The sequence below is a fragment of the Tamandua tetradactyla genome, chromosome 18 (assembly GCF_023851605.1).
Source record: "Tamandua tetradactyla isolate mTamTet1 chromosome 18, mTamTet1.pri, whole genome shotgun sequence".
Taxonomy (NCBI): Eukaryota; Metazoa; Chordata; class Mammalia; order Pilosa; family Myrmecophagidae; genus Tamandua; species Tamandua tetradactyla.
In genome coordinates this window covers 3,562,745-3,586,760 of record NC_135344.1, presented here as the reverse complement: position 1 = coordinate 3,586,760, position 24,016 = coordinate 3,562,745, and positions in this window count along the sequence as shown.

Sequence of the window (24,016 nt, the reverse complement as noted above, 5' to 3'; positions counted from 1 at the left end):
TTGTTCTACCTTTATGAAATGGGATTTATATTAAAACATGGCTTTCTTAGGGGGCATATATCCTTTCAAACCAGCACATTCCACCCTCTGACCCCTAAAAAAGACATGTTTTTCCCATATACAAAATACATTAATTTCATAAAAATATCAGAAATCCTTAAACCTTTCAGTAGCAATACAATGAAGTACAAAATTAGAGACAGTACAAAATCTCATCAAGTCAGTTACAGGCACGGTCTGTCCTAAGGCAAAATTCTCTCCATTTGCTCTGGACCTTTGAAAACTCATAACAAGTTATTTGCTGCCAACATACAAAGGAGGAACATTTGTAGGATACATATACACATTTCCATAGGGAGAAAGGAACACAGGGGTCACTGGACCCGTACAGTTTCGAAAACCTGCAGGGCAAAGTCCATTAGATTTCAAAGTCTGAGAGTCATTTATCCTCAGGGCTTTAGAAAGTGGCAGTCCTGCCCTTTCCAAATGCCTACACCTGCCTCTCTCTGAATGCAACCTTCGGGGACAGTGGGGAGACCACCTTTCTCTCGGCTTCATCCTCTCCAAGCATTGGTGCCGCACCCAGGCTCTCTGCCATCTCTGGGGCACACGCTCAACCCCACCATGTGGTGGCAGCCAGGCTCTCCCCAAACCCTAAGGAATGCGCTTCCCCCTCTCCAAGGCCTGAGGCGGCATGACTTTTCCACTGCAACCAGGTGGAAGGCCCATTCTCTGCCTTCGGGGCAGACTCATCCTCTCCAAGGACTTGGGTGGGTCTGGTCTCCTGGCTCAGGGCTTCTTGACTTCAGACCTCAGGCTCCACGGTTTTGCCTCTGAAGTTATTTTTCCTCCAATGTGTCCCTTCTCTGAACCCCTCAGTCCAGACTGGGAGCGGCTCTGTTTATACAGGTCCCACAGCACTCTTGTTGGCTTTGTCCCACAGCACTCTTGTTGGCTTTCTAAGCAGTAGCCTTGGATCATGCCCATCAGACATAAGGAGTTTCCACAGATCTTTCCTGGATAACTCCGTGTCCAATCCTGGCTTTCTCTGAGATGGCTGACTGGTTCCACATTTGGTCAAATCCTTACACGGGCGCTATTCCCTGGGGTCTCCCTTCCTGGAGGCCCAGAATTTTCCAGAACTTCAATTTCTGGTTTCTTTGTACCCAAGAGTTCAGTTTTCAGCTTATCTCTTTCCTGTCGCATTTCACTATAAGCTGTGAGGAGAAAGCAGGCTGCACTTTCCACATTTAACTTGGAGATCTCTTCTGCTAAGTATCCAAGTTCATGGCTTTTAAAATCTGCCTTCCAGCCAATACCATTAGTCAACTTTGCTAGATTATCTGCCATTTTAAAACAAGGATCGCGTTCCTTCCAGTTTGCAATAACACGGACCTCATTTCTGTCTAAGGCCTCATCAGAGGTATCTTTAGAGTCCATATTTCTACCAACAGTCTCTCCAAAGCATTCTAGGCCTTCTCTATCAACTTCATCACAACTCCTCTAGATTCTTCCCTTTATCCATTTAAAAAGCCGTTCCAACATGTTTGGTATTTGCAACCCACAGCAGCAGCACCCCACTCTCTGGTACCAAAATCTGTTCTAGTTTGCTAGCTGCCGGAATGCAATATACCAGAAACAGAACGGTTTTTAAAAGGGGTGATTTAATGAGTTGCTAGTTTACAGTTCTAAGGCCGAGAAAATGTCCCCATTACAACAAATCTACAGTAATGTCCAATCAAAGGCATCCGGGGAAAGATACCTTGGTTCAAGAAGGCCAATGACGTTCAGGGCTTCTCTCTCAGCTGGAAGGGCAGATGGTGAACACAGCGTCATCTGCTAGCTTTCTCTCCTGGCTTCCTATTTCATGAAGCTCCCCGGGAGGTGTCTTCCTTCTTCATCTCCAAAGGTCGCTGGCTGATGGACTCTCTGCTTTGTAGTGTTGCTCTCTCTGAATCTCTCTGAATCTCCAAAATACTTCCTCTTTTATAGGACTTCAGAAACTAATCAAGACCCACCCAAATGGGTGAAGACATGTCATCCCCTAATCCGGTTTAACAACCATTCTTAACTAAATCACATCAACCAGGGAGATGATCTCATTACAGTTTCAAACATACAGTATTGAATAGAGATTATTCTACCTTTATGAAATGGGATTTATATTAAAACATGGCTTTCTTAGGGGGCATATATCCTTTCAAACCAGCACATTTCCATATAGAAATACCTCACAGGCAATATTCTGGTGTGTTTATTTCCTGTTTTTTCGTCCCCAAAGCATACAAAAATAAAAACATATACATATAAAATAGGATTATATTGCTTATCCAATTTAATATCCTGCTTTTTCACTGAATAAAATGGTCTTGAGTTGCTTTGCCTTACCTTAATAATCTTTATAAAAATTTGTAACTTTAATGGCAAAAGAAACATTTCTCATTGAATGGATATACCATAATGTAAATAAATGTTCAGAATGGTATTTTACATTTTATAGCTTTATATAGCTTTACAGCCTTGCAACGTGGGATTCAATTGTCATATTCTCTGTGCGTTTTCTAACTCCTCAAAGACCGGAAGGGTCAGCAAGTGGCATAAGGCTACCTCATCCCAGGTACTTAAGGTGCTGTATTCCCAGGATCCCACTGAAAGCGAGAACTTCTGGACCGAGGTACACAAGGCTAACTGAAGGTCTGCTTGAAAAGCTCACCTGCTCAACTCCAACAAGCTACAGAACCGAACTGATGGGTTTGTGATCCCATCTATCCCTATGGCGGTATGAAGTGAATGCTACTGCCTGGACCTAAGGTGAGGGTTCCGCCGTGCTGAGCCGGGTCTCCTGGAAAATCAAGAAGAGGGCCGGTCTCCGCCCGCCACAGGCTCTGCCTGCTTCCCAAGGGCGTATTTGGCTTCACATGGGGCTCTGCCCTGGGGAGGCAATTTCTTCACCTCTTTTCATTCCCAATCTTTTATGCATTTCTCTCTCAGGATCATCACGATTTCATGAGGATACCCAGTCAGTTTGCAGAAAGGCTCAGTATGATGGCAGGACGCCTGTTGATCGCTGTAGGGTGATGCTGTTCGGTTGTGTTCCAGTAGCCTGGATTCTTCAAGACGACTGTAAACGGGAGCTGTCTGAGCTTCCTAGTTGGTTAAACAAACACCGCTGGACAACAGGCCACAATGGGCTGGCTGGGCAACAGGCACTTACTGGAGTCTGGAAGGCGTGCCTCCTCCCAGGGCTGGCCAGCGATCTTTGGGGCGCCTTGGCTTTCTCGACAGGTGGCAATGTACCTGGCAGCATCTTCTCTTTCTCTTCCACGTTCTACTGGTTTCAGCTCCTGGCTGCTCCCTGGGGCTTCTTTCTTTTTGTGTCTGATTTTCTTTGTTCACAAGGACTCTAGCCATGTCGGATGAAGGCCCACGTTCATTCATCCAGCACACCCTAACAGATGACATCTAAGGTCCTGTTTACACACGGGCTCACACCACAGGGCAAGGGGTTGGGACCTGAACATGCCTGTTGTGGGGCACGTGATCCAGTCCCCAGCGGGAGCGTGGAATGAATGCTGCCAGTCGGAGCTGCCCCCTAAAGGGCCACAACGACCAGTGTTTCACCCCTCCAGTCAGGGGTGCCGGGCCCCCCCCATGTGCGGCTGAGCCCCAAGTCCTTTCTTGAACTAGACTTGGTTCCTGTCCTCAAGAAACCAGTCCAGCAGGAAAGTGACTAAAAACACTACTTAAAATATTTCATGATAAGTAGTCCCGTGGTAAGGGGTGCAGTAGAGGGCGGGTCTGGGAACAGCTCTGCCCTTGTGTTCAGTGTCAGCTGTCCCAACCCCCCTTAATGAAGGCGTGGAAGGCGAAGACTGAAAGCGCCTCCATTTAGAGCACAAAGGAGGAGGCCAGAGATTAAGGTTACAAACATCAGAAAGGAGAAAGCAGGCATTAGGTGGCAGATGTCACGCTGTGTGGTGCCGGATGCCCTGAATCCTCCAGTCATCACTTTCATGGAAGAGTGCCAGGTTAGAATGTTCCCAGTCATACTTGGGGCATCTACACACGAATCCAGACACTTTACAAAGGAGGGCTTGTTTGTTGTCCAACTGAAAGACGAGAGGTAGGTGGGTAGATGGGAGGACGGGCGGATGGGTAGATGGACCAATGGACAGATGATAGGTAGATGATAGAAACAGCAGGGGACAGAGATGGATGATAGCAATGCAGATAGGTGGTATAGAGCGACAGGACGATAGAAATAGCTAGAGCGATGATGGTAGATGATATAGGTAGATAGACAGACAGATAAAAAGAGAGATAGTCAATTCCCTTCCTCCTCACCACCGCTCACCCAGGTGTGACCAGTTCCCAGCTGGCTGGCACGAACGAAGGCCTGGGGAATCTTCCCTTCGGGGTCTGCCTGTGCTCCGTCCCCTTCTGCCCCTTTGGCCGCCCAGCCTTGCCCACTCTCCTGGGTCTTTATCCACGTGTCCACCACTCCTGGCTGCCTTTTGCGTGTGGACCGGCAGAGCCCGGGCCCAAAACCAGGACACACGCGTCCCTGAGCTCTCACCAGAGTCACTGGGGTGTGAAAAGCATTTCCTTTCATTGGATGTTGCCCTCTGTTCTAGTTTGCTAGCTGTCAGAATGCAATATACCAGAAATGGAATGGCTTTTAAAAGGGGGGAATTTAATGAGTTGCTAGTTTACAGATCTAAGGCCGAGAAAATGTCCCAATTAGAAATGTCCAATCAAAGGCATCCAGGGAAAGATACCTTGGTTCAAGAAGGCCGATGGAGTTCAGGGTTTCTCTCTCAAGTGAGAAGGCACATGGTGAACACAGTCAGGGCTTCTCTCTCTCGGCTGGAAGGGCACATGGCGAATACGGCATCATCTGCTAGCTTACTCTCCTGGCTTCTGGTTTCATGAAGCTCCCAGGGAGGCGTTTTCCTTCTTCACCTCCAATGGACTCTCCGCTTCATGGTGCTGCAGCATTCTGTGCTCTCTCTCTGAGTCTCTCTGAATCTCCAAAATGTTTCCTCTTTTATAGGACTTCAGAAACTAATCAAGACCCACTCAAATGGGTGGAGACATGTCATCCCCTAATCCGATTTAACAACCATTCTTAACTAAATCACATCAACCAGGGAGATGATCTCATTACAGTTTCAAATATACAGTACTGAATAGGGATTATTCTACCTTTAAGAAATGGGATTTATATTAAAACATGGCTTTTCTTAGGGGGCATACTTCCTTTCAAACCAGCACACCCTCCATTCCTTTCTCCTTCCCATATTATCATTTAAGAGCAGCCAAAGTCTTCTCCAGGCACACCTGCCTTGGCAGCTTCTCTTGGGGGCAACAGAGAGAGGGGAGACGTGGACACCTCACGCCCAGCTCACGTGCTCTCAGCTCACTTCTTCCCTTACTCTCACCTCAGCATCCCTGTATCTTGCTTTCTTCCTTTATCTTCTGGGATGTTTCGTTGGGGCGTGGCTGTGAGATCCCCCAGGACTCGGGCGGCGCATACATTCCGGAAGGCAATTTGACTTGTATCAACAGCCCCAGTAGCTGTTAAGAATTTAATATAATCATTGACCTTACAGATTTGAGTTTCTGTCAAAAGTCACTAACCATACAAAGGTCATTAATTTGAACTCTGCCCTTTCTCTTTTCTCCAGCTTCATCCCAAATCTCTGTCCTGCTGTTGATAGAGCCCAGGGACAATCGTCCACCAAGGAGGGAACAAGAGACAAAGGATAAGCGGTCCCTCTGGCCACAGCAGCACAGCACTGAGGTGGCCCCATATGGCTTCTCCTAGGGTCCCAGTGGGACTGAACCCCCCACCCCCCTGCCCACACCTGTCCTTTCCCTGCTTTCCAGGCCCCCTTGCCTGCCCCCTGGGATCACTTCCCCAGGGAAACCAGGCCCTGGGCGGGGATCCCAGGCTAAGAAAGAAGGTGGATTGCAGGAAGTGGATGCAGACACAAACACTCAGCGAATCAAGAAAAACCTCACGCCCCGAATGTCCACAAAGCTGAAGCTTCAGGTACGGCTGTCGCGTACAAGTTTGGATTTCACTTGCACTATCCTAAATGTAATGCAATGCTTTGCCAACAAACACCCCAAACAAACTGAGCATCACACAAGGTGAAAAGGGTCATTAGCTTAGAAATAGTCCCTTTATGACTGAGGACAGAAATTAACTGTCAGGTGGGGAGGATAGAGATTTGGGATGAAGCTGGAGAAAAGAGAAAGGGCAGAGTTCAAATTAATAACCTTTGTATGGCTAGTGACTTTTGACAGAAAATTCAAATCTGTAAGGTCAATGATCATATTAATTTCTTACGTAACAGCTACTGGGGCTATTGATACAAGTCAAATTAACCAGTCCAATGTTGGCATTTTCCCAGAGAAGTTCTGCTAAAAATAGACCAGCTGCCTATCTCTCCCTTGGCACTAGGCTGTTGGTTTTCAGAAGTATCATGATGAAAAATAAAATACTTAAGGCCTCAAGAGCTGCTTTTAATTAAATTGCCAAGTTTCCCATTGGGGGTTATCTGAAAATTATTCCGCTTTGTTTTTTATGTGAAATGAGCATTATTCAGTGGGAAACATGTGAAATCTGCGACTGTCTAAGAGCCAGCCAGCCAGAAGGATGGGGCAAATGAATCAATTTCATGTCTCCTTGCAGTGAGCCGACAACCACGAGAGACTTAGCAGGCCACTGAGCACGGGGGCACCTGTTCTGGTACCGTGACCTGACTGGGTGGAAGCTGAGTGCTGTGACCGTCACAGAGACCAGGGCAGGAAAACCTCGGAGACTTCCACAGTGCAGGCCTACAATCCATCATCTTCAAGAAAGTCAAAATGCATAGACGACCACAGCAAGTGAAATGGGGCATTGGGTAAGGTGTGTGCACAGACACAGCCACTGCCTGCGCTCGAGTTTCACCACAGCCCGTGACCGAGGACCGGGCTCCCCAAAGGCCGCTGGGGGTGACAGCTGGCCAGGGCAATGTGCACTGTCTTTCTCACATCCATAAAATTCTGAATTTCAAAGTGAAAATTCCCAGTGAATGGAGGAATATTCCATGTTCATGGATGGTAAATTCACCATTTCTCCAGAAATTGATCTATAGATTCAATACAATCCCAATCAAAGTAAAGCAAGCTATTTTAGAAAAGTTTGACAGGCAGATTCTAAAATGTCTATGGAAATGAAAAGACCCCACAACAACCAAGACAATTTTGAAGAACTAAGTTTGATGACATAGTACTGGATATCAAGAAATATTATAAAGCCAGAGTAATCCAGTGAGGTCTTCATTAGAAATAGACAATGGGATATAACAGAAAGGCCAGGAGCACACATCCCTGTATATGGACACGATCTGTGGCAGGAGTAGAATCACAGAGCAGTAAGCAAAGAATGATCTTTTTAATAAACAGTACTGAATCAAAACAATTTTGATATCATATGACGATACCTGAAACTTGACCCTATGTTAAAAAAAAATCAATTCCAGGTGAATTATAGGCCTGAATGTGAAAAGTAAGATAATAGAGCTTCTAGAAAATTACATAGGAGGAAATATAGTTCTGTGCTAAGATTTTTTAGAAAACAAAGGAGAAAATTGGTCAAAATTAAGAACTTCTGTTCCTCACAAGAGGAGCGAGAGTGAAAAGGCAGGCTACGAAGTGGGAGAAGATATTAAATCACATATGCATGTTTGTACTTTTCCCTGTTCCTCCTGCTAACTACACCTGAAAACCCTAGACATTTCACATAAAGCAGACACAGGAAGACTCTGAAAGGTGGAGAGAAGAAGGCAGATTGACTAGAGACCTTGGGACTCAAGCAATGACAGAGTGATGAGTTCCCTGGTTTCTCTAGACTTGAAAATGAAAAAACCTAGTAGGCCAACCAAGCCACAGGGCTCAGATGTTTTGCTTTGTTTTATTTTAAAAGTCCCAAATTAAAAAAAAAAGTTAACAATTGATGAATCTAGGTGAAGGATAGGTTCACTGTACAATCTTTCAATTCTTCTGGTGATTTGAAATTTTTCAAAAAAAGAGTCCAAAAATATTATATATTTGCAATATCACAACATCACATTTAACAAACACATGCTTTTAAAACAAAATTACAGTAGAATATAATTATGCTAAAATATGATTTCATAATCAAAGGGTAATTATAAAATCCATGAAAACAAGTGGTTCAAGGTGCCCTCTGGGCAGTTTGGTCTGGTAATGGGCGCAGGTTTGCAGCTGTATGCCAAAGCCTCTTCCAATACTATCAGATTATCTCTGTGACTATTTAAACTCATTTGGAGAGAACATGAGAGATCAAAATTAGATTCTCTTCAGGGGCTTGAAGCCTGACCACATCCCCTCTGGGTGTAGAGCTAGACCCTGTCTGTACCCAGGCCCTCCCACAGCTGCGCTTGCCCTGGGCTGTTCTCAGAACTCTACTCTGGGCTCTGAAATTCCCTCCCGTCAAACATTCCTGTAAGGCAATTAATCAAGGCCGAGATAAACTAAAATGAACAGATATCCCTTCTATGGTTTCTCCTTAACCCTTTCCCTTCGCCACAGTTTATCTCACCTTGAAGACGCAGGGGCCACACCAGCAGAGACCCAGTGGACTTGCTCTGCCCAGCTGCTATGACAAATACGACAGATGACTTCATCAACGGGGAGTTATTAACTTACGGTTTTGCAGCCAGAAGCCCAAAGTGGAGGCGCCAGCAAGACAATGCAAAGTCTGTAACTTTCTGGGGCCATCTGCCAGAGGCCCTTGAGCATCCCCTCCTTGCACCCCACCTCACGTCACATGCAATGTCCTCTCTTTCACTTCCGGGCCCTTGAATTCCAGCATCTGGCTCCTCCCAGGGCTTTCCCTCATGTGTCTCTATTTCTTCTGCTTCCAGGGCTCTGGTAATTTCAGTTAATCCTCATTCAGTCTGCGAACCCCTTAACATTTTCTAGAGATCCTAAAAAAAAAAAAGTCCCAACAAAAGGATAAGGAAAGGGGCTACCAAGAAAGATGGAAATTTTTTGGAAAATAGCTGCTCTACCTTAGCTAAACACTACAAAATAAACAATTGTCCTACGCTTAAAAGAGGCCTCCCAACACCATCTCAGGGCTGTGTCCCAGAAGGCCAACTGTGAGCCGGAGCATTCATCCCTGCTGACCAGTGTCAGTGGAGAACATGTAGGGAGCCAGTACTGCCATCCCCACCCAGACACAATGAGAGACCCACTGGAGTGGTACCAGAGGAGCCCTAGTGGAGAGTCAGGACTTCCACTATCACCCTGTAGTGATGAGACCATCCCACTCCATCCTTCTGTGGTGTTCTAGTTTGCTAGCTGCCAGAATGCGACACACCAGAGACGGATTGGCTTTTAATAAAAGGGGATTTATTTCATTAGCTCTTCAGAGGAAAGGCAGCTAACTTTCAGCTGAGGTTCTTTCTTACGTGGGAAGGCACAGGGTGATCTCTGCTGGCCTTCTCTCCAGGCCTCTGGGTTCCAACAACTTTCCCCAGGGTGATTTCTTTCTGCATCTCCAAAGGCCTGGGCTGAGCTATGAGTGCCAAGATGAGGTGTGCTGAGATACTTGGGCTGTACTATGTTGAGCTTTCTCATTTAAGCACCAGCCAATTAAGTCAAACATCATTCACTGCAGCAGGCACGCCTCCTAGCCAACTGCAGATGTAATGAGCACCAGATGAGGGTCACATGCCAATTGGCCATGTCCACAGCAACAGAACTAGGTGCCTTTACCTGGCCAAGTTAACACCTAACTACCACATGTGGTATCAGTTGTGATGCATGGAGCAGCCCTCCCAAGGAGGCTTACAAACTCTGGTGTCAACAGAGCTTGAAAAAGGAAGCTGTACAGTAATACGGCACTGCCTCCACTTCTTCTGTCAGAGTGGGGTCAGAAAAATCAGTTAAAACAGAAGGCTTAAATAAGATCCAGAGTCTCATGACTTAATGCAAAAATTTCCAGGTTGAAATTAAAACTCAGTCATCACATCAAGTACTAAGAAGATCTAAACTGAATGTGAAAAAGGAACCCCAAGATATAGATATATTAGAATTACCTGACAAAGCCCTTAGAGCATCCATTCATGTCAAAAAAGCTTCAGCAAGCAATTGTGAACTTGATAGAAATAAATGAAAAAGTAGAAAGCCTCAGTGTAGGAACAGAAAGCCTCAGCAAAGAAATAGAAGATATAAATAAGAATCTGGATACTTCAGAGTTAAAATATAATAATTGAAATTAAAGGATCAGTGGATGGGCACAACAGCAGAATAGAAGGGACAAAGAAAAGAATCAGTGAACTGAAGATGGAACAAGAGAAATTGCCCAAAATGAACAACAGAGAGAAAATAGAAAGAAAAGATCCCTGGAGACCTGTGAGAGTATAATAGAAGATCTAACGTTCATGTCATTAGAACCTCGGAAGGAGAGGAGAAAGAGGGCTGGGCTGAAAAACCACTCAGAGAAATAATGGCTGAAAAATGCTCAAATTTGACTTGAAAAAAACATATCTACAGATTCAAGAAGCTGAGTGATCCCCAAAGAGGGTAAACCCAAAGAAATCCATGCCAAGATATGTCACAATTATTCTTAGAACTAAAAACAAAAAAAGTTTAAAGCAATCTGGTAAAAATTATACCTTTCTATAGAAGAAAAAATAAATTGAATGACAGAGGATTTCTCACCAGAAACAATGGGGGCCAGAAGAAAGTATAGTTTGTCACCAGCAAACTTACACAAAAGAATAGCTAAAGGAAGTTCTCTAAATAGAAAGGAAACTATCAAAGAAGGAAACTGACACATCAGGAAGGGAGAAAGAACATGGAGAGCAATTTATAGATATATATATTATATATAAAAAAAATATATATAATAGGCTTTCCTTCTTCTCTTGAATTTACTAAATTATATTTGACACTTGAAGCAAAAATTATAACATTGATATGGTTGAAATATATAGAAAGCAAATATTTAAGGCAATTATGCTATAAATGGGGGGGAGTTAAGGGGACAAAATGAGTTTCAATTGAACTGGTAAAATGATGACAACTAGTAGACTGTAATAAGTAATATATATATAATGTGATACCTAGAACAATTGTTTAAACAGCTACTCTAGGAGATGCATGCAAAAACTTTCAATAAATCAAAATGTAATTTAAAAATTTTCAAGTAACCTACCAGAAGGCAGGTGGAAGAAAACAGACAAACAAGTATAAAACAAGCAGAAAACAAAAATTTCTGATTTAAGCCATCAGTAATTATATTAAATGTAAATGGCCTGATATACCAACTAAAAGGCACAGATAGGGAGGGTGGATTTAAAAACAAGGTCCAACTATATACTGTCTAGAAGAGATATAATGACATACACAAGTAGAAAATTAAAAAATGAAAATAGGTATATCCTGCACACATCAATCAAAAGAAAACAGAAGAAGCTATATTAATACCTAATAAATTAGATTTCAGAGCAAAGAATATTATGAGAGATAGAGAGTGACATTGTATTTGCAGATGACATGATTGTTTATGTAGAAAATTCCAAGGACTCCATGACAAAACTCCTAGAACTAATATGTGAATTCAGCAAAGCTGCATGATACAAGATAAACCTAAAAAATAAATTATATTTCTATGCAATGGACATACATGGACACAAAAGTTTTAAAAAATATAATACTATTTACAATCATTCAAAAAAATAAAATAGTGTAAGTCTAACACATACTGGACTTGTATGTTGAAATTTCACACAATGATGATTAAAGAAATCCAATGATCTAATTAAATGAAGAGACATATTATGTTCATGGTTTGAAAGATTCAGTACGGTAAAGATGTCAATTCTCCCTAAACTGATAGACAGGTTTAAATGCAATACAGATAAGATAATTCTAAAATTTATATGGAAAGGCAAAGGAACTAGAAAAGCTAGAACAATTACTTAAAAGAAGAATAAAGTGGGAGGATCAGTCAGTCAAGACACTTCTACAGTGAACAAGAGGGTGTGGCACTGTCGGAGGGACAGATATGGTGATCAATGGCACAGAATAGAGAACTCAGAAGTAGATCCACACAAGTATGTCCAACTGATTTTTGACAAAGATGCAAAACCAATCCAATGAAGGAAAAAGAGCCTTTCTGATTAATGGATCTGGAACAATTATTTCATTGTAGAAAAACAAACAAGCAAACAAAAAGCAAAATAAAATACACAATATAAAAATACAAAAAGCAATATAAAAATACACACAAAATGGATTACAGAATTCAATGTAAAACTATAAAAGGTTTAGGAACAAGAATAAGAGAAAACCTTCAGGATTTAAATGTGGGCAAAGATTTAGCCTTGACACCAAAAGCACAATCCATTTGAAGGATCATGAAATCCCATGTGAAGAGGATGGAAAGGCAAGCTAAAGACTGGGAAAAAAATATTTGTAAACCACATATCCAATAAAATTCTTCACCTAGAATATATGAAGAACTCTCAGAACTCACCAGTAAAAAGGCAAGCAATCCATTTAGAACGTGGGCAGAAAACATGAAGAGACATTTCACCAAAAAGAATATGCAGGCAACAAGCACAGGCAAATATGCTCAATATCATTAGCCATTAGGGAAATGCAAATTAAAACCAAAATGAGATGTTACTTCACACCTACTGAAATGGCTAAAATAAAAATACTGACAATATCAAATACTGGTGGGAGTGTGGAGAAACAGAATCACTTATACATTGACAGTGGAATGTAAAATGGTGCGGCACTCCGGCAGTGTCTTTAAAAACTAAACATGCAACTGCCATACAATCCACTAACTGCACTTTCGGGCATTTATCCAGAGAAATGACGAGTTATGCTCACATAAAAACCTGTGCCCAAATGTTTATAGCAGCTTTATTCAACATAGCCTAAGACTGGAAGCGACCCAGACGTGCTCCAAAGGGTGAGTGGCTGTGGTCCATCCATACCATGGAACACTACTCAACAAAAAAAGGAATGAACTATTGGCATATTCAACAATCTGGACAAATTTCCAGAGAATTATGCTGAGTGAAGCAAAGCTAATCCCAAAGGCTATATACAGTTTGATTCTATTGATATAACATTCCCAAAATGACAAAATTATTGAGCTGTAGAACAGATCAGCGGTTGCCAGTGGCTAAATCAGGGCAGGAGAGAGGTGGGTGTGACCGTGAAAGGGCAGCACGTGGACATGGAATGATCTGTGCCTTGGCTCTATCATTGTCGATATCCAGTGGTGATCTTGTTCTAAAATCTTACCAGATGTCACCATCACAGAAACTGGACAGAGGGCAGGCAGGGGGGAGTGGTCTCTATTGTTTCTTATAATGACATGTGGCTCTTACAATTATCTCAAAATAAAAAGTTTAATGAAAGATCGTAATCAATAAAGGGATATGTTCATAATTGTAAAAGAAACCCATTAGAAAATGACAGACAACTCCAATAGAGAACTGAACGACATTTCAGAGAAGAGGAAATTCAAATGGCCAGTAAACTAATGACAGCCTCATTAGTCATTATTGAAATGCAAGTTGTATTAGAGAGGCTGAAACTGTAGAGCTGTGTTCCAGTAGCCATGTTTCTTGAAGATTATTGTATAATGATATAGCTTTTGGAATGTGACTGTGTGATTGTGAAAACTTTGTGTCTGATGCTCCTTTTATCTAAGTTATGAACAGATGAGTAAAATATATGGATAAGGAGAAAAGACAAATTTTAAAAATATGGATAAAATAAGCAATAATAGGGGAACAAAGGTTAAAATAAATTGAGTGGATTGAAATACTAGTGGTCAATGAGAGGGAGAGGGAAGGGATTTGGTATGGCATGTATGAATTTTTTCTTTTTTATTTCTTTTGTTGTAGAGATGAAAATGTTCAAAAAAATGATCATGGTGATGAATATACAACTATGTGATGATATTGTGAGCTGCTGATTGTAACCATGTCAAGAATGCTTGTATGTCTGCTTGTTGTTTACAATAAAAATATTTTTTTAAAAAAGCACAAGATAGCATTATTAACTTACCAGAAAGGCTAAAATTTTTTTAAATGGCAATATGGAATGTTAGTAGGATATAGAGCAATTGAACTCTCACACAGGCTGGTAGGACATTAAGCTATTTGGCAGCATCTATTAGGGAAAAAATGTGCCATGTACACAAAAGACACGTACAAGAATGCTCATAGCTTCATTGTTTGTAATACCCCAAAACTGGAGACATTTCAAATGTCATTGTCTTTTCAGCCCATTTTTATGGGGTTCCGCAATGAGAAGACTCTGCTATAGAAGTCAAATATGGCTTATGCAGCCCCATGGGCACCCCCGCCCCCCAAAATACAGAGAACAGTGGTCTGATGGGTTTCTTCGAATATTCTTGTAATGTTGCTACTCTTTAAGGACAAAATGTTTAGGTTCAACTATATAACGTGAAAGCAAGTGAACTGCACCGCTGCTCCTGGGGTCTGAGTGACGCTCACAAACTAGTATTACAACGTACATTCTGCATTTTAATTATGTGGGAAATCATTTAATTATATGGAAAATTAACTCCCTTTCCCAATGTCTGCAGTTTTGTCCTTATTCATCTTGCTCTTTTGATACCATCACTTCTTTTCTCTCAGGAAGGAAAGGGTTGGTAACATGTAATATTATGTTATTTGCATTAGGGTGAAATACACTTTTGGTGCCAGCCTGGGTCACACAATTATGCAGCTTCCGACCGAGAACAGGTGAACACTTCACCTGAGGCTGAGCTGGGCAACACCCCCCCACCCAGGCAGGGGGGCCAGGGGAGCAAGTGTGGGGGGAGGGCTGGTCGGGGGGGTGGTCATGGGGGGCAGTAGCCTCTGTTCTGGCCCCACCACCTCTGTTTAATGGAGCAGCCACTTGTACGTTTCAGTGGACAGAATCAAAGGGTGATCTGAATTTATTCCAGGCAATTTCTCTCTTTGTTTTTCTTAATTCATGAGTATTAATATTCTTTAATGAGTATTTTTATTTGGGGTATTTTTTAAGAAGGAAGCTCTGTTTCCCTCGTTTCTAGAAATGTCGAGCATTATTAAGGAATGACTTGTAAGTGATGAAATATTCACAAAGTATATTAGAAACTTTTTATAAAGGAAAGAGGAGGAGAAGAATTGGCATGTACTTTAATAATAGTGGATATTACGATAATTCTAAGGTTCTTGTGGAACGTCAAATGTAGTCAAGTAATTAGAATGTCAGTTTGATGCCCTGTCTTGAAATCTATTGTTGTCCATTGCAAGGCAGACTTGATTTGCGGCATGATGCTAGCAATGCAATTATCCAAGCCGAAGAAATGAAATAGAGGCTTCAGAGGAGGTGATAGCAGTAGGTTGAACGGATATGCTGTAATAACGGTTAATGTTTATTGTGCGTCTGCTAATGTATCACGCTCCATGCTAAATGCTTTACGTGCATGTATTCCCTTATTTAAGCCTCACAAAAGTTTTTGAAGTCGGTACCATTTTTAGTCCCACTTTTCAGTTAAGGAAACTGATACTCAGCGTTTAAAACTTGCTTGTGATCATCAGTTGGCAAGAAATTACAGAAGAAATTAAAACCCTGATATCTAACTCCTGAGCCTTCTAAGCACTAAGCTGTATTAGCTCCCAAACTGGAATATATATCCGAGTGTATCTTAGAAAATATCCGACATTCCATCTGTCAGACTTTCTGGTGGGCCTTAAGTTTCTGAAGTCAAAAATTTTCTCAAAACTTGCAGGAAGAAATGTGGAGAGTTGTTCATATAAAAATCCAAAGTAAAAAATAACATATAGATCTATATGTTATGCTTTCACAAAACAAACTTCAAATTAGGGGACTAGTTAAAATGACTGTAGTTGCTTCTCCTGTTCTCTTTGGGAGGAAGAGGACGTGAGAGGAGACTGAAGTGATAGTTTTCCGGGAAAAAGGGGGACCCCCACCCCGAGAAGCTCCCGCGCTCCCCCGGCATCGATGCCACAAGGGTCCCTGTAAAAGGGTCCCTGGCGCCACGCGCTGCAGGACTGTCAGCCCTGGCGTGGACGCCGGCGGGCCAGGCCGACCCGAGCAGGCAGGATGCAGCCGCTGCTCCCCACCCCCACCCCAGACAACGAAGGCTCCAGGCAAGGAGAGGAGGAGATAAAAGCATAACAATTCAGTGCCACAAATGTTTATTGGGTGCTTCTGGTGGGCAGGACTGTTTGCTAGACACAAGAAAATACAAAGCAAATAAGATGTAGGTTCTTTCCCCAAGGAATTCATAAGACAACTGTACAGATAAGGAAATGTAAGTAAGACCCCATGGTGGGAGAAGTCCCACCCACTGCGCTGGGCGCCCAGAGAAGAAGGCGTCCTGGTGGAGAGGGTCAGCCAGGCTTTCATGAGGAGGTGACATTTCAAAGGGGACTTGACGGACATTCCAACAGTCAGACACTGGGAAGGGGAAAAGCTGGAGCAGCTGTGTGGGGCCAGTGGGACCCAAGGTTGGGGGCATCCAGCAAGGAACTGGTGGGGCTTGGGGTGGGGCAGAGGGTAGGTGCCTCTGGATGGATGGGGGGGGGCCTGGACCAAGGATGCTCCCCCCTCAGGGGGGGTTACAGCAGTCACTGAGTCCTGGGGGTCACAGCAGTCACTGAGTCCTGGGGGTCACAGCAGTCACTGAGTCCTGGGGGGGTCACGGCAGTCACTGAGTCCTGGGGGTCACGGCAGTCACTGAGTCCTGGGGGGGTCACGGCAGTCACCGAGTCCTGGGGGGGGTCACGGCAGTCACCCCGTCCTGGGGGGGGTCACGGCAGTCACCGAGTCCTGGGGGGGGTCACGGCAGTCACTGAGTCTGGGGAGTCATAGCAGTCACTGAGTCCTGGGGGGGGTCACGGCAGTCACCGAGTCCTGGGGGAGGTCACGGCAGTCACTGCGTCCTGGGGGGGGTCACGGCAGTCACTGCGTCCTGGGGGGGGTCACGGCAGTCACCGAGTCCTGGGGGAGGTCACGGCAGGCACTGCGTCCTGGGGGCGGTCACGGCAGTCACCGAGTCCTGGGGGAAGTCACGGCAGTCACTGCGTCCTGGGGGGGGTCACGGCAGTCACTGAGTCCTGGGGGGGGTCACGGCAGTCACTGAGTCTGGGGGGGGGTCACGGCAGTCACCGAGTCTGGGGGGTCACGGCAGTCACCGAGTCCTAGGGGGGGTCACGGCAGTCACCGCGTCCTGGGGGGGGGTCACGGCAGTCACTGCGTCCTGGGGGGAGGGTCACAGCAGTCGGCAGCGCTGACAGGGCTGAGCCCGGAGCCGAGGCTGCGTGGAGACGGGCCCGAGGGGGCCCTGAGGGTCGGCTGACGGAGTGGGGGAGGCCGAGAAGGTCTTAGATCTTGGCTTTGGGAAGACCCTCCGCCGGCCCAGAGGCAGGCGGAGCAGACCAGGGACGAGGGAGGCCGCGATCCCGCGCCCAGGGCCTCTGGTTCCCTCGAGCGCCCGCTCCACCCAGTGGCGCCAACCCTTTTGCTATTTTCAGCAGCTTGGGGCTTTCTCAGCTCTGAGGGAATAGAAGCGAAGCAGCCGGTCTTGCAGCACAGGTGGGGACCAGGCAAGGCGATGCTGTTCGGCTCATAATAATGGCATGATGCTGGGATGGAGCCCTGGTTTTTCTCATTTACATTTATCTCGGATAATCAGACAACTGGAATAAGTGAACATCACATCTTCTGTCATGAAACATCTAAAAGTGACGTACTAAATATTTTAATGTTAAAAATGAAAGCTACTAGAAACATTTTTGCATTCTGACATAAAGGAAACTGTTAATGGATCTGTACAGTATTTTACACAGTATGAAAAATTAATTTTGCCCCATATAAGCTGGCTCAACTGTAAGCAAACTAGCATAGAGACCAGATCAAATAATACACTTATTATGTTAAAGTAAATAATGGCACCAGGCAAATCAGAACCCCTACAAGTGTTAAACAAAAGGAAGAATCATTTTTAGATCTTTATTGAGATACAAATTACATACCATAAAATCCACCCATTTAAGGTGTAGAACTGAAGGGTTTTGTATACTTACCAGGTGCGCAGCCACTGCCACAGTTTCACTTTAGAACATTTTCTTCACCTGGGAAAGAAACCCTGCATCCATTACCCCACCTGAGTAGGCAACCTCTTGTCTGCTCCCTAAGGCTTGGCTTATTCTGGACATTTCCCATACATGGAATCATACAACTCTTCCTGGCCTAGGAAGAATTATTTTCACTATAATTTTAATAACTATGTTACTAGTAATAAGAAATGCTTTTATACTGCAACTTAACAAATGGCTACTCCTAAGGACAAGTAATGGAAAAGAAGGTCCACCAGAGGTGTCAACTGGTCCAAGGGTCTCTGAGACAGTCTCCTCTAACCCCGTGTCAGTCCTGGGAGACCGCATTCACTTCTGTGCCCACGAATCCAAGATGGCACACCTTGCCCATGCGTGCTCGTTCCACAAGTGTGCTTGCATCTTGTTTAACCCCCACTGGTCTTAGCAGTCAGCATTACTCGACACAACCTAGCAGTTATGCCTACGGCGGTCTGTATCTTCACTTAAATAGTGTGCGCACTTGCATGTGTGTGCAGACCTGAACCTTCACTTAAATAGTGTGCACACACTTGCACACATGTGCAGACAGTAATTTTAAGGTTATGGTTTTATCCTATGCTGACTCCGTATGTGTTAAAGAAGCTGTCCCGTGTGGACCTTAGTGCATTGGTTTTGTCACCTGAGAAACAGCAAACTGAGCTGCAAGGCCACCAAGACATTTATTTGGGGTCTTAGAATTGCAATTCCAGGAGCACAGATTTAGGTGGTAACCCAAGTCCAGTCCCATATTGGCATTTCTAGGCAGGGGGGCTAAATAAAAAGATTAGACAAGTTGTTTGTGGTTGGTGGATATTTGGGGTGCTCCAGTTGTCCCTCAGGTCAGCCACAGCTGAGTCCTTTATGTGGTTGTATCGTGGTGTCCCCACGTCCTTGTTTGGCTGGAGGCTGTGCACTCTTTGTAGGTGTGTGGCCTCTGGCTGAGAGGTCCTAAGTCACCCCCAGAATGGTCTCCTGGCATCATTTTACATCTCTTAGTCATAGCAACTCCACTTTGCTTTATTTCTTTCAAATTTCATCTTAAAGACATTCTGTCTCTTTTCCTAGATCAATTTAAAGTCCTAGAAATTTTAACCAATCTTGGGGGAAAAGTATAAAAAAATCACACTTTTTCTGACTGGCTTACAATTTCCATTTTCTATAATTCTAATCAGCTAACTTTATTGTTTATATACTCTGGTTATCATTTTACTTTTTCAGGCCTATTGGAATCTCTTATGTATCAACTAATGAAACTATTACTACTGATTATTCACTATGTCTTCTTTTCTCACATTAGAAACTAAAATCGGAATTTTCCCATAAATGAGATTTAATGCACAATTTATCATCCACATCAAAAATTGTGTATGATAGTTGTTCTAGTCTGCCAATGCTGTCAGAATGCAACACATCAGTGATGGATTGGTTTTTAATAAGAGGGGATTTATTTAGTTAAAAACGTATAGTTCTTCAGAGGAAAGGCAGTTAACTTTCGTCTGAGGTCCTCTCTTCCATGGGAAAGCTCACCTGCTGGCCTTCTCTCCCAGCTGCTGGGTGCCAACAGCTTTCCCCAGTGTGATTCCTTTCTGCATCTCCAAATGTCTGGGCTGGCTGCGAGTTCTGAGATGAGGCATGCTGAGCTGCTTGCACTGTGCTGCATTGAGCTCTCTCTTTTAAGTTTCCCATGATAAGTTAAACCTCACTCATTGAGGAAGGCACTCACCTTAGAGACTGCAGATGTCATCCGCCCCAGGGGAGTTTCACAAGCTAATGATTCAAGTCCACACAGCAGAACTAGACACCCTCACCTGGCCAAGTTGGCCCCTGAACCTGACCACCACAATAAATAACAGTTAATTTTCTTGGTAACACATCCCTGTCTACTACCTACATTACAGTTTTCTCTCTGAATCAATCGACTCTCTAAAATCATTTAAATGGAATGATTTTTTTCTCCAATTTTGAAAAAGGTGTTTTAAAAAATAGACAATTTATGCTATCTCACTGAAAGCATTTTGAAGTTTGTTGGCTCCAAGTCGTCTTACTAAAATGGGGGCTGCCCCTTCTGCAGAACACAGAAACAAACTACCCAGGGCGTCCCTCCACGAAGCAGCTCACCCTTCACGGGCCTCTAGGCTTGCCTGAGGTGGAACTACACCACCTCTCCCTTTGGATGTTCTCTCCACGCAATTGTGACCCACGGGCCTCTGTGCCCCTGTGACCCATGACCCATGACCCTCTGTGACCCTGTGCCCCATGACCCATGACCCTCTGTGACCTGCGGGACTCTGTGCCCCTGTGACCCATGAGACTGTGAACCAGTGGCCCATGGGCCTCTGCACCCTTATGACCTATGACCCATGAGCCTCTGTGACCCACAGGCTTCTGTGCCCCTGTGACCTATGACCCATGAGCCTCTGTGTCCCTGTGCACCACAACCCATGGGCCTCTGTATCCCTGTGACCCACGGACCTCTGTGAACCAGTGACCCATGAGCCTATATGCCCCTGTGACCTATGACTCATGAGCCTCTGTGCCTCTGTGACCCATGACCCATGAGCCTCTGTGCCCCTGTGACCCATGAGCCCCTGTGCCCCTGTGCCCCACTAGCAGATAGCAAACAATGCCAACTTTCAAGTGGACGCCTTTGGTTGCTCATTAGAAACGCCCTAAAACCTTTTACATTAGACATGGCTGTACCCTGCAACGATGGGCTCTGGGAACTTATTTTCTTTTTGATAATTACAAAAGGGTGATACTAGCCCTGCCTTAAAAGGACTTAGAATAGTCTGTCTCACTTACTTCTCATGCGAGCTCGACAGTAACGTGACTGTTTCCATTTCACAAAGGAGGAGACTAGGCCCAGAGGACCGGAGAGCGGTGCTGCAGTGACCAATGGATGGAGGCTCCTTCCCAAGGCTGCGCTCTCACCACTTCGCCATTCTGTTTCCAGGAGTGAATTTGAAAATCAGGTGCTGTTTCTCACGCGTGGTGAGCTGTGCAAGGCCCCCTGCACCCCTTCTCCAGCTCCCCGCCCCACTCCAGTGTTTCCATTCCCGCGGGCACTGCGCCGTGGCCACCCAGCAGAGGCGAGTGGAGTGTTGGCTGGGCGCCCCACCTGGCCAGTACAAAGCGGCTGTGCCCCCTCCTCCCCCCACCCTCTGCCCCCGCCCCACCCCAGCAGCAGTGGCCTGGAGGACCCCTAGGGGACCCCTCCTCTTAGCAGTGCCTGGCTGTGGGGCAGCCCCGAGAGCACATTATCCGGGTGAGGCGGAGGAAAAACTGGGAGGCGTTGAGGAGCAGTCCGAGCGCTCCTTTACCCGTGAGTCGGTTTTATTGAGCACCTGCTGCATACCTGCCCGCGAAAACCCATAGCGGGGATGCCTCCTGCACGCACACCTGCAAGCTTCCCTCACTCTCCTACCGGGCTCCTCTGGGCGATCTCCCCGAGGTGACCACCCAGCCCAGGTCCAGGCTTGGAGAAGGGCTTTCCAGGCCCTCTGAACACAGCCTGGTCTCTATCTGACCATTTGTGTGGACGCACGTGGAGAAGACCTTTTCCCTGGTCTTGGGAATGGGCATCACGAACATCATCTTGGGCTCAAATAAAAGCAATAAAACTGTTCTGGACAGATTTGCCATTTTGACTTGGCAGCAGCCTAGAAGACTTCAGAAGTTAAAATACAGAAGAAAGGGCAAGAAAAATTACTAAAACTGTTTGAATATGTTGCTCTAGACAACTGGTATACCCCTAAAATGTGCCTTCCACCCTTTCGGGAGCCTAGCAGCCAAGGCAACCCGAGGAGTGGAGAGTTTCTTCTGTGGTGAATTCAGCTGTGCTGTGTCCAGCACACCAAGCCACAGTGAGCTGCTCCCCAGTGAGAACACGGAAGAAGGATAAACTAGAAAAATTAAAATATTATGGATGAGATCAACTATTAGTTGTAACAGCTCAAAAGCTTGCCTGTAAATGTGTGGCTTAGCATTTCTGGGCTCATCCAAAATCCAAGCCCAAGTGTGACCTCAACAATATAGACCTGGGATGTGTTTGCCCTTAAGAAATCTGAACATAATCAGTTGCATTGCATCCCTACATTGATACATTAACCGGAAAGGGGAAGAGATGGGACAACAACCTAGAAAGAAGAGTTAGAGAATCGAGACCTTGCAGTATCTATCTATAACTGTAAAAGATCCAGAAAAATTGAATCTGATAGGTAGGAGAATTCCAATCATTTGGGAGGAAAAATGATTGTGGGGGCAGGAGAGTTTGTTAAAGGACATCATGGCCCAGGCAAATTGCCCCTCAAGACTCCTTTACCTTGGACTCTCCAGCTGCAAAAGAAACTCTAATTTGGCTATCCTTGGTTTCAGGAATCAGGTGCCCTAATGGGCAGCAGAGGGGGCCTCGCTGAGAACTCGTGCAGTGGAAAGCCTGGTTGTGCGTCTGTCTGTGCTGAGTTGGCTCGCTGGGATCAGCTCCCTTTGGTGAATAACTTCTGGGCACATCGACAAAACTGAATTCTAGACCTGATGCTGAAGACCAGCCCCCGGCTGGGTGACACCATCCTGTGAGGGTCTCCCACAGGTGACTTCCCCGACGACATCTTTGGGCTGCAACATCAACAGCAAAGATACGATGCGTAGAAAAAGCTGACACTAGAAATAGAGATAGAGATGCAGGCGTAGTCGTAGGTGTAGATTAGAGATAGATATAGACATAGTAAAGCATTTCAGACTTTTCTCAGTTAAATGTGAAAAAGAAAAGGCTGATAGTGGATATTATTAACGCTGAGTTACAAAATAGTCACAGCGCTAGAGTTTTTAAAGGAATATCCTATTTCCTTCACAACTCTGTGCTTATATTCTCCAGTTCACGGATGAGGAAACAGGTCCAGAGACCTTGCCAAGCTTAAAAGGCCAAAAAGTGGCAGACAAATGCTCTGTTTACATGGAACGTTCAGAGTAGGCACATCCACAAAGATGGAAAGCAGGTCAGTGGTTCCCGGGGGCAGGGGCAGGGATGGGGCACTGTCACCTAGCGGGTGCAGAGGTTCTTCATAGGGTGACGATAAAGCCTTGGCAATGGATGGTGGTGATGGTAATTAATGCCGCTGAACTATGTATGCACTTAAAAAAGACTAAAACAGGGCGGGCCGCGGTGGCTCAGCGGGCAAAGTGCTTGCCTGCTATGCCGGAGGACCTCGGTTCGATTCCCGGCCCCAGCCCATGTAACAAAAAACGGAAAAACAAAATACAATAAAACAAGAAAATGAAAAAAAAAAAAAAAAAAAAAAAGACTAAAACATGTTACACAATAAAATAATCGCAAAGGGAATATGAGGCCCATGACATAAATGGAGGGTCACATCTGCAGGGAGTCGAGCCACGTGGTAGTGCCCCCTCCCCAGGGTGGCTGTGACCTGGGCTGGCCCAGAGGCAAAGGGTGGGCAGGGAGGAGACCCCCAGGAGAGGAGCCTGCGGGGAGGGTGGGGGATGCAGCCCCGAGCTGCAGAGCCGCCCCCTGCCCAGGAGGCCCTAGGATCCGGGGAGCAGAAGCTGATCCCCAGAGGTCACCAGCCACAGTGGCCCATTTACAGGGCAACGCAGCTACTATTTGCTGCGGTCCAGAACCAGCCCTGTGGTCCAGAACACGGAGTTCTGTCTCCGTGAAAAGATTTACTTTTCAGGCTTATCTATGGCAGATTTCTCTGAAGTAGCCAGTTCTGCAACATGTTGCAGAATCAGCCAGAATTTTAAAGTGGCATACTAGTTTCATGCAAGTCCAGTGACGTTGCCAGGAC